We start from the raw sequence: 9,272 nt of genomic DNA, 5'->3' as shown, positions 1-9,272 counted from the left end.
AATGTATCCATGGGCGAGCGAGGGTAGTCTATGTCGGGACAAGCATTTCCACTAGCGGTTTAATCTAAATTTGCATTGTCTRCGAGATTTACCGATGTAAATATACACCTATTCATGCACACAAAATATGTTTGATAAAATGTACGCCAATTACTATAATAATATATAAAATTGATTAATATTCTGTGAATGTCAGTACCCACAATACCTTGCTGGTAACAAGCACTGTTGACTGTTGCGGCTGAGCTGGAGGTCAACTTTATATAATGATGTACTTGTTTGTAAATTTAAAACATGACCCTATTGAAAAATGTGTTTACATTTGTGTATTTTTTCGCTTTATTATAGTGAAATCTGCACGAGAAGTTTCGAAAACATTATATTTACATGGTGGAATCGATTGACCAGCGTACTGGTGCGTTGGAGAGAATTGTCCTGACGGAATCATAAGAACGAATTTCTCGTTCCACTTTTCAAATGAATGGCGCGCTACGCCACAAATTGATCTGTTTGCGAAATAACGGCACAATAACATTAATATAAAGATGTGATAAAATAAGTAAAAACTCATTCATTGAAGCATTATTAAACGTAGCTAGCTACACAAGCTGGTGCACGGCCGTAATTATAGAAATACGTTTTAATGTGTCAACCTGGCAAAACTTTACTGAGTAACGTTATCTGACACAGTGAGAGGCTAGGAATTTGCGTTAGCTAGCGTAGCACAGCTGTCTATTTTTCGATGAAYTTACCAGCAGCCACAGGACACTGCTAAGGACGCTCATAATAATGTCTAGAACGACGAATTGAAACAAACTGCAGTCTTAAAAAAAATAAAAATACAATTTGACGATTGAAAATGTAGCTACCCAGCGCTGCCAAATCAAGTTATATAATTCATGTCGCAGGTGCATGTCAGCTAATAATGGTGAAAAAATGTAAAGCCCAAGTGCGCATGTCCATTCTATGTAGTTGGCTGAAAAAACAAATACAGTATGCAATTATGCTAAACAGYCTTTGTTTCCTTCAAAATTCTTTATTCGTGCCTTCATCACGCTTTTCATTTGCATTCTGTCAAGTTCTTTTCACACCAACCATACACTTCACCGCTTGGTTGAGGGAATAGTCGAGAAATGTTTTTATATGTTCTATAGCTTCTAATATAATGCAAATACGCAGAGTAACTATAAATCAGTTAAGTCAAACCATTTAAGTTATTTAATATTCAAACTAAATACAGAGATACACATTGAATCGTTGAACATAATTAAATCACTATCATGCTTACTGGTCAAAACTTAAAATCAAAACGTCTGCTCATAATATTGCTGTTAAGTAGATGTATATTGCAAACAGATTAATAATTCAATAAATAAATACAATCATTACCAATTGAGGTGAAATGTTGGTCAATTACATAGTGAATCAAGGAAACCTAGGTTGCACAGTACACTGGGAGGAGGGCAGGTCAGCAACGAAAAGGTCAAATACAATTTGTTGCTGGAATGGAGTTAGTTTTGACAGGGAAGACATGTAGAAAACAAGGCACACATGAAAAAAAGTTATACTTCCTCCCTAATCATTACAAACGTAACACACACACACACACACACAACAGACAGAAAGGAGTCTTAAAGGAATATCATGATCTTGCTCTCTCTTTCTCTCTCTCTCATTTGGAAGATCATCAATTGCAAGCATTTCAAAAACATACTACTATTGCTTCATTGTAGAATTCATTGCATTTGTAGGCTATGTATTGATTTTTACTATATAGCCAGATGGCCCAACTTGCTGCTGATATAGCCGTAGGCGTGTAAACTGGAAAAAAGCATGAATAGAAAAATACATGATTAAGACATTAAGATTTCAGATTCTCTTGCCTTCTCCCATAGCTTTCTCTCACTAGTAAAGGCATTTGATACAGATACTACACTTGACCATGCAGGCTCTTACTGTAATGTAAGTCACAGTCTTTATTTRACAATTATTATATATTATTATATTACAAACCTTAATGTGATACGAGCATTTTTTTAAACCATAAATCRTTCTATATTATGAGTAATCAGAGATTAGTTACAACTTTCTGTGAACTGTAATTTTTGTTGTGCTTATTCAAATGTTTGGTGAGTACTGCTTAAATACTAGGTGCAGTAATGTAGGCTATACATCACTGGCCTACTTGCAATGGGAGGAAAATGGWTTGCGGAATTGATCCACGATTGGATAAACTGGACAACTGAAACCAATGAGATGTCTGTTGCAAAACGGCAGCTTCTCTGCATGCTAGTGGAGRGGATGGTGGCTTAGAACGTAGACTTAGAACCACAATCTTCCCCTGCAGATTGTTCMTTGAATCCTTCACCTCCAGTCCCCCTCAACCTCTTTTCCTTGTCTTTATCCTCACCTTCATCATCCTATTCTCCTCATCTTCCTCCACTTCTTCGTCCTCCTCTTCCTCTTCTCATCATCCTCTTCCTCCTTCTTTAAACCCTAGCCTGGAACCTCCTCCAGAGTTGGCAGACCTGTTTCCTGGCCTCGGCACGCAGGCAGATGGGGAAGGAGGCATGTTGTTTCCTGTTCACCTGGTAAACAATGACAATGGTACCATTAAACAGGGAATATAGCCGGGATGCAGGAGATAGACTAATACACAGGCCTGTGCTTATTTCTTGTAGCCTGGTCCCAGATCTGTTTTATGCTGTTTTTCCAACTCCTATGGTCATTGTTTGGCATTAGTTGGTAAGGCAGCACAAACAGATCTGGGGCCAGACTATATTTCTTGTAACCATACTGGAAGAGATTGTAGGGTATTTTAAGTTATTATCATCGGATACTTGCATAGATGCACCATAGTCCTGATATGCTTCTGTCGGTGATCTGAAAGGACTTGATTGGTCTTAAAGTGATATTGTGTCAATCTATCTGGATCTTTTAAGTATAAAGGGAATAGGTAAGAGGTTATAGGTCATCGAGACAGACAGAGCTGCGGTTCGCAGGTCCATTGAGAATAGGTCAGAGGTTATAGGTTCGAGACAGACAAGAGCTGCGGTTCGCAGGTCCATGTGAGATTAGGTCAGAGTTTATAGGTCATCGAGACAGACAGAGCTTGCGGTTCGCAGGTCCATTGAGAATAGTCAAGGTTATACATCAAATCAAAATCAGATTTGATTAGGTCAGAGTTATAGGTCATAGATGAGATAAGAGATGAGTGGATTGTGGGTAATACTTATCTGCCAGCTAGCTCCTTCTCATAAAGACTTGAAGGAAGTGAATCGCTCTGCGGTTTGTAGCCCTGGGGTTTGCGAGCAGCAGAGTGGGAGAAATAGATAGGGTGGGAGAAGTGAGATAGAGAGAAGGAGACAGAAGAGGGGGTATTGGATGCTGTTAGTCAAAGGAAAGCCAGGACGATGAGGACAAGAGAAATAGAACAGTAACATTCAGACTCAAGACCATGCATAGACATCAATTAGAACTCGATTGGTTGGCGTAGTATTAGAATGAATTCATACCTATTTCCTGATTATGCAACTGTCATGTGTAGGGCTAGGAGTTTTCTCTGACCACATGCCTTATCTGACTAGGAAAAACTCTGGGCCTAGTCATGATGACTATTGTAACTGTGTAACTCACATTCCACTAGGGGGCCAGTAAAATACTTTGAAAAGTGCAGGGAAGGTAGTCATTTACAACACCACAGACCTCCATAATACTGTGTAACTAGATTTGCTCTAGAAAAAGATCTTAAAACTGCACCACTTTTATGGCTGTCAACTAAAGTTAACAGTCAAAAGCTAGAATCAAATTACATTGTCCAAGTGTAACGTAAAATAAAATGAGAGCATGTCAAATTTCTAGTGATGGAAAACCAAACTAGATCATTCTGGCTTTTCCACACAATTTCACTTTCTCCCTATCTCCACTCTTCATAACTCTCCTCTCTCCTCTCTCCATCTCTCTCTCCTCTCTCTCTCTCTCTCCTCTATCCATCTTTCTTCTCTCGCCTTCCCTCCCACCTTACCCCCCCCCCCCCCCTCTCTCTCTCTCTCTCTCTCTCTCTCTCTCTCTCTCTCTCTCCTCTCACTCAAATTCTCCCTTCCTTTCCCTCTCTCTCTATCCTCAGTCCTCCCCCCTCTTCTGTCCCTACCCTCCTCCCGCGGTGCAGCCGGTCCTTCATAATGCCGATGAACTCCTTGTAGCTCAGCTGGTCCGTCGTGGTCCACGTCAAAGATCTTGAAGATGGTGTGGACCAGGTGACGTGTCAGCTTCAGGCCGTGGCCACGTCCCAGCCCGCCAAACTCATCTGAGAAGAGCGAGAGGAGGAAGCGAGAGAGCGAGAGAGAGAGAGAGGAGAGAGAGAGAGAGAGAGAGAGAGAGAGAGAAGAAGAGAGAGAAGAGAGAGAGAGAGAGAGAAGGGGTGTGGAGAGAAGGGGGGTGGGGATAGATAGAGGGGCAGAAGACAGATAGAGGGGAGAGAGAGGGAGAAGGGGTGGGAAAGTGAGAGAGGAATAGAGAGACAAGATACAGATGGGAGGGTGAGACAGAAAGAGAGGGGGATACAAAAAAGAGAACAAGACGGAGGAGAAAAGTAACCTACAGCCATTATTCACAGGAGACTATTGAGAGAAAGGGAAATATCTCCACAGATATGGCATCCTAAAATGGAGGCTTACCTTGGCCAATGGAGCGACTGGCAAAGTTGTACATCTGCATGGCGATGGCAAAGTCCTCCAGGTTGTTGAGGAACTGGAAGAAGGAGCGGAACTCGTCGAAGGTGATGCCCTGTGAAGGAAAAAGACAGGGGATCCCATATAAGTGTGACACAAGGAGCGATCATTAACGGACACGGAGTGACAGACAGCTCTTCCAGTTCTCGGAATAGGGGGGATGCTTCAAGCTCAAACCCATTGGTGATGATGGTCAAATTGGTGATGATGGTATGATCATGTGACCTTTGACCCATGCAACTTTGGCCCCCTTGACTGTAGGGACTAGGCCTGGGAATGACACAACCATGCTACACATTTAATACGTTTGTGTATCAGCTATGAATGTGGTTCCTGAGTGGTTCCTTCTGCAGACGATGTGAGATCTGATCATCTGTGCAGCTCCACTGCAAAAATAGAGGTTCACAGGTTTCACAAGTTTAACGCAAGGCTTTCTGGGATTTCGTCCTTGAATATCAAACTTCATTATCAGAAACGTAGACACACACTGGTTTACAGTGTGGAACATGTAGACATATATTAGTTATGGGCCCCCCGTAGTGGCGCAGTGGTCTAAGGCTGTGCCACTAGAGATCCTGGGTTCGAGTCCAGGCTCTGTCACAGCCGGCCGCYACCAGGAGTGTCGGCACACAATTGGCCCAGCGTCGTCGGGTTAGGTTTGGCCGGGCAGGGATGTTCTTGTCCCATCGCGCACTAGCGACTCCTGTGGCGGGCCGGGCGCAGTGCACACTGACACAGACGCCAGGTGTACAGTGTTTCCTCCGACACATTGGTGCGGCTGGCTTCCGGGTTAAGCGGGCGTTGTGTCAAGAAGCAGTGCGGCTTGGCTGGGTTATGTTTCTGAGGACGCACGGCTCTCGACCTTCGCCTCTCCCGAGTCCGTACAGGAGTTGCAGCGATGCGACAAGACTGTAACTACCAATTGGATACCAGGAAATTCGGGAGCAAAAGGATTAGAAAAATAAGAGCTATATTAGTTAGTTGTGGTCGTTCCATTGAGCTAGCAGAGCTTATTGGCTTTGATGGCTGGAGCCCAAGGTTCCACAGGAGGTGAAGGCATGCTCCAGTGACCACCAATAGTCTGTCTGTAGGTATCACTCATTTCAGCCCGAGCTGCATCACACTAAAACAACGAATAAAAGAAAGGTATGAGACTCAGGAGGCTGGTTGCACCTTAATTGGGGAGGACAGACTCATGGTAATGACTGGAGCAGAATCAGTGGAATGGTATCGAATACATCAAACACATGGTTTCCATGGTTTCCAGGTGTTTGATGCCATTTCCACTTGCTCCGTTCCGGCCATTATTTAGAGCCGTTCTCTCCTCAGCAGCCTCCACTGGGATGAGAGACTGTAAACGTGGCCTAGCGATGACAACACAGAGAGGCATTCTGAAGTGGTGACTAACACCAGTCTATTTCACATACAAAATTGTGCTATGAAAACATCCTGGTGGAGGTTCTCTACAAGCCCAACCTGTGGAGCTTCCTTCTTCCTGTTCCCCAAATTTCCTCATTTTAAACACCCTTGGCTGAGGTTAAACCTCCCCAAGTAATCTCCTTTACAAAACCAGTTAGCTAACAAGGTTCAACCTCCCCAAGTAATCTCCTTCACAAAACCCGTTAGCTAACACAGGTAGCCTGCGGCTAAGGTTCAACCTCCCCAAGTAATCCAATTTGTAAGTCGCTCTGGATAAGAGCGTCTGCTAAATGACTTAAATGTAAATGTAAATGTAATCTCCTTCACAAAACCGTTAGCTAACACAGGTAGCCTGCGGCTAAGGTTCAACCTCCCCAAGTAATCTCCTTCACAAAACAGTTAGCGAACACAGGTAGCCTGCTGCTAAGGTTCCCTCCCAAGTAATCTCCTTCACAAAACCCGTTAGCTAACACAGGTAGCCTGCTGCTAAGGTTCAACCTCCCCAAGTAATCTCCTTCACAAACCCGTTAGCTAACACAGGTAGCCTGCTGTAAGGTTCAACCTCCCCAAGTAATCTCCTTCACAAAAACCCGTTAGCTAACACAGGTAGCCTGCGGCTAAGGTTCAACCTCCCAAGTAATCTCCTTCACAAAACCAGTTAGCTAACACAAGGTAGCCTGCGGCTAAGGTTCAACCTCCCCAAGTAATCTCCTTCACAAAACCCTTAGCTAACACAGGTAGCCTGCTGCTAAGGTTCAACCTCCCAAGTAATCTCCTTCACAAAACCCGTTAGCTAACACAGGTAGCCTGCGGCTAAGGTTCAACTCCCAAGTAATCTCCTTCACAAAACCCGTTAGCTAACACAGGTAGCCTGCTGCTGAGGCTAGCAAACACAGACCAGTAGCGAACAATGCTCTCTAAATCAGCACCGTGTGTGTGGACAGACAGGGAAGTGTTTAACCGTCTGACTAACTAGAACCTGTTGGAACTTAAAGTGGAGATATGTAACGATGGGGGAAATGCCTTAGACAAACAGAGTGTGTGTGCCAGTGTGTATCTGTCTGCGCGGTCAACAAAGCCATTCCGGGCGAGTGGCCCTTACCTGCCTGGTCCTCCTTTGATGCCCTGTGAACCCGAAATGCCTCCATACAAACAGACAGGAGCCAGCCACCCCAGTGATACCTACAGACAGACTGGGCCATAGAGTAATCTAGAAAAKACTATTGGTGGTCACTGGAGCATGCCTTCACCTCCTGTGGAACCTTGGGCTCCAGCCTTCAAAGCCAAAAGCTCTGCTAGCTCAATGGAACGACCACCACTAACTAATGGATGTCTACATGTCCGACACCGCAAAGCAACGATCGTCTACGTTTCTTACTGAGACTTCTGATTAATGGATGAGTACGGCAGAATGCCTGGCTGAGAGTGGACTTGTTGAAATGAGTGGGTTACCTAACTAGGCGTATTCAGGAAAACACCTGCATTGGAAGAAGGCTTATAAGATAGAAGTACACTAATTGCTTCAGTTAAAACTGTACGGCCCACCAACAGTATGAGAAACTCATCTTGAGTGGGCTAATTGACTGAGCTGACWTGTACATCTTTTGACATCGTGTAAAGGTATGTTTCAGCTTCTACCCCTAAGCCATAAGACTGCTGAACAATTAATAAAATACACACCCGGAATATTTGCATTGACCCCCCTTTGTTTGTACACTGCTGCTACTCGCTGTTAATCATCTATGCATAGTCACTTTAACCCTACCTACATGTACATATTACATCAATTACCTCGACTAACCTGTACCCCCGCACATTGACTCTGTACCGGTACCCCCTGTATATAGCCTCGTTATTGTTATTTTATTGTTACTTTTTTTTTAAACTTGAGTTTATTTAGTATTTAGTCAAAATGTTCTTAACTCTATTTTCTTAAAACGGTATTGTTGGTATGTAAGCATTTCACGGTAAGGTCTACACCTGCTTAAATACCATTTGATTTGATTTGATCAGGCATGGGTGAAGAACCAGTGGTCCATTCAAAATGACTCAAGACAACAGTGAGGCAGAGCAGACAGGACGAGGTAAGAAGACGATTCGTTTCATTATTAGGGAATMGGGACAAACCTGTTGTCTCTTCCAGAGCGTGGAAAGATAAAACACAAGAAGAATGTTGCATGAACACGAGGACAAAACACTGCAGAACTTCATTTTCCATCTTCATGCAGCCTGTGGTTGGCTAAATAACTTGGGAAGTTTTCGAAGCAAAGTGCAGTGCAGGCAGAAAATCTGTCTTGGCTGTGGGGTGTGTTGATGCGTATCCAAACCGATAGATTCACAACCTGCTGTTCATGCAGATCAAGACTCTACTGTACATTATACACATTGATTTGCCATTAAGGGACGGAAAGAGTTGCATAATAYAATAACAATCSATCAKAAAAAAACGWAGMAGCAGAAAATGCCGGTATACACACTTTACTTAAAAACGCCACTTTACACTGGATCCAACTCCAACTCTACCTCACGCTACATGAACASAACAAAGCGTTAGCTAGCGAGAGCCAGATAACTCAAHGCCTTTGTATACGACACAGAGCACAACACACTGGCTTGTCGATCAATCAACAGTTATCACACATAGGAGTAGGACAATGGGGTCAGTGCCATTGAGAGCCAGTCAGTCAGTCAGTGAGTGAGTCAGAGCTGGCCCGTCACATTACACTGGTCCTTACAACTGGCTGTCAGGTGTTGGCCCGTCACATTACACTGGTCCTTACAACTGGCTGTCAGGTGTTGTGCACCTTCCTCTGTCACCTGGTCCTCTCTCTCCCCCAGGTTCATGGATACCTCCAGACAGAGGTTTTGGAGATAGAGTTCCTGACCTACTCTAAAGGCATGACCACCATCAGTGAGGAGGACTTTGCCCGCATCCTGCTGCGTTACACCAACGTAGAGAACATCAGCAGTTCACTGGACAACGTCCGCAGAGCATCCCTGACGAGAAGGTAGAGGAACACACACCACCATGAGAAGGTAGACTACATCTAGAACCTTGAACCATAGCATGACACAGGTGTGGTCAAGCACTCTATCTCTACTTTCTCTCCTCCCTCCTACCTG

The 9,272-nt window shown here is 43.9% G+C and overlaps 1 pseudogene; it reads right to left on the bottom strand.

Annotated features, from left to right (window-relative positions):
* Positions 1-4,087: 4,087 nt before the first annotated feature.
* The window catches only part of LOC112070808 (calcium uptake protein 3, mitochondrial-like), a 32,211-nt pseudogene continuing 27,026 nt past the window's right edge, over positions 4,088-9,272 (bottom strand).

Source organism: Salvelinus sp. IW2-2015, unplaced genomic scaffold (genome assembly GCF_002910315.2).
Source record: "Salvelinus sp. IW2-2015 unplaced genomic scaffold, ASM291031v2 Un_scaffold1429, whole genome shotgun sequence".
NCBI lineage: Eukaryota > Metazoa > Chordata > Actinopteri > Salmoniformes > Salmonidae > Salvelinus > Salvelinus sp. IW2-2015.
Note: the sequence above shows the minus strand (reverse complement) of the source record. Positions and strands in the feature narration are given on the sequence as shown.